Source organism: Gadus chalcogrammus, chromosome 3 (assembly GCF_026213295.1).
Source record: "Gadus chalcogrammus isolate NIFS_2021 chromosome 3, NIFS_Gcha_1.0, whole genome shotgun sequence".
NCBI classification, from domain to species: Eukaryota; Metazoa; Chordata; class Actinopteri; order Gadiformes; family Gadidae; genus Gadus; species Gadus chalcogrammus.
Window position 1 is genome coordinate 22,168,720 of NC_079414.1, and position 2,500 is coordinate 22,171,219.

Genomic DNA, 2,500 nt, shown 5'->3' on the forward strand with positions numbered 1-2,500 from the left:
AGAGAGCGAGAGAGAGCGAGAGAGTGCGAGAGGGAGAGAGAGAGAGGAGAGAGAAAGAGAGAGAGGAGAGAGAAAGAGAGAGAGGAGAGAGAAAGAGAGAGAGAGAGCGGGAGAGAGAGAGAGCGAGAGAGAGAAATAGAGAAAGAGAGAGAGAGAGAGGGAGAGAGAGAAAGAGAGATACAGCATATTCATAAATAATAAAGCTTTACTCATACTTTACTTTCCCTACTATCTCTTCATCTAGGGACAATAAAGAACATCTCAGTTCAATAACCACGATAACAAAGTTTCCACAGTGAATGGATGCTGCCTCAACACGACGACGTGTGATAACTAACCCTTAGGAAAACCCACCCCCCCACCACCACTCTCTCCTCCCTTACCACCACTAAGCGGATCTCTAAATAATCCACCGTATACATTCATACATGGAATGCTCTTATTCCCATGCATGTGAACACGCCGGTGCCCTGCGTAGGGTATCGTTGCATAAGGACAACCCTGGCGGCGTTCAATAATGTATGCGACACGCATAGTGAGGGAGGACCCAGGGGTTGGGGGGGGGGGGGGGACGGGACACAGAGCTCAATGAACCAGGGGAGGGCAGGCCCTCTCAGGCTGAACAACTCCCTGCCGATGTCACGACCGCAGGGTCGCTCACCAGCTTCTGCAAAAGCCTCAAGACTCAGTCGTTCAGAGTTCACCTAGAATCTGCATTGACACCCCTCCCACGCCCTCACTGTATGTAGTACGTCCTGCAAGGTTACGTTAAGTGGGGTTAACGGGTTTGGGGTCTTTATGGTTTTGTGATAGCTTCAAATAGATCTGCATCAGCAGATAACAAGTGTTATCTGCGCATACAGAGCAAACAGCCAAAGGAGAAGGACAGATGAATACATATTGTAGGTGAACAATGGATTCACCCAACGGTGGATCATCGGATCCCTCTTGTGTCCTACTTTCAGTCTCTCTGCGGTCTGTTGCCACGAAAACCAAACGTAATTGTAAAAGCGGTCTTTCTGACATGCCCCGTGACGTCAGCCGACTGAAGCGAGTGAAGTCGGGTGAGTGAAGGAGTTTTGTGCACATTTAACCACCCCGAATTTACATTTACATTCAGGGCATTTACGTCGCGTTCACACTGCACAAGTCCGTTGACAGACGGAGGTTGTGTCTGACGTATGGGGGAGTAGTCTTTGTAGACGCAGCCTGCAGCCAGTCACAGAATGGCATTTGCATCCTGCAATCTGATTAGCTGACAGATCCGTCGCTGCCTGAAAAGTTTAACATTTATCAGCTTTTTGACGCAGGCTACGGAGGCGACAGAACGGACAGACCCACAATGCATTTCGAGAGCGGCCCGTGCGAAGTCAACGAGATCCGTCAACAGACAGATGACACGTGCGAACGCGGCGTCAGCAGATGCTTTTATCCAAAGCGACTTACAACAAATACATTTGTCAGAAGAAAGAGAAACAACAATATATTTGTGTCGGTACACTAGGGATTTTCATAGAACCAAGTGCCAAGCACTAACAATCGCTGGGTTAACCCATTCCCCTTCAACAACAAAGATAGATAGGATCAGATGCTACACAATGCTGGGGTACCATTTCTAAGTGCCAGAACGTACAACATATAATAAGTGCGTACATTAAGTGCCAGGACAAACAACATACAATAAGTGCGTACATTAAGTGCCAGAACGTACAACATACTATAAGTGCGTAGGGGTGGTGGCAGGGGGTGGCTATGCAGCCAGAGACTAGGCGAAGCTTTGAGTCTTTTAAAATTAAATCGTATCTTCCAACAGGAGATACTTCCATTTTTCAATGGGGATATGTGCCACGAGCAAACCTCGGAGTATCAAGCACACATCGTGGGAGTTTGTGTACCCAAAGAAAGCGCAGAATAATCCCCACAAAGACACTTGTGTTCCCCGTTCCTCCCCCTCCAGAATTTAACAAGACATCTTCATTGAGATCTCGAGCTTGGTTTAAAGGTAAGAGCCGCTAGACTCAGGATTGATGTGATTGAATGTGTGGGCAGTTGTTGGTGCATTAACAATTCATCCATCTGTCTATAGCCCGTAGAATGTGCCTGAACTCCATGTGCCTGACGCTGGGGCTAATGGGCTGCTGCATGCTGGGAAAATCCAATCTTTTGAGTTGTGTGTTCGCCGCGTCGAGGGATCATTTATTCCTCACGTGTTATTGCGAGAGGCCATTAAGCGCAGGACAGGAATGGTCCATCAAAGCTGCAGTCCAGAATGCAATGGATGTGTGTGTGATACTAAAATAAATTATTTGTTTTCGCTGGAACGTTAAGCCACACTACAGCTAGTTTGGTGTAATCCAGCACCTGTAACACGCACGAAGGACGACTCTGTGTGCTTTTATTGGACGGGGAATTAACAGCGAGAGAGAATTAATGAGACTCAACACTAACCAAAAGTCAGGAGGGAATTAATCCGTCTTTTAATCTGGCTCGCAGACACCGG

At 47.5% G+C, this 2,500-nt stretch overlaps 1 protein-coding gene across 1 annotated transcript in view; it reads right to left on the reverse strand.

The window, feature by feature from the left end:
• The window catches only part of LOC130380103 (sodium/potassium/calcium exchanger 3-like), a 45,486-nt gene that overhangs the window by 13,211 nt on the left and 29,775 nt on the right, over positions 1–2,500 (reverse strand). The window lies entirely within an intron of this gene.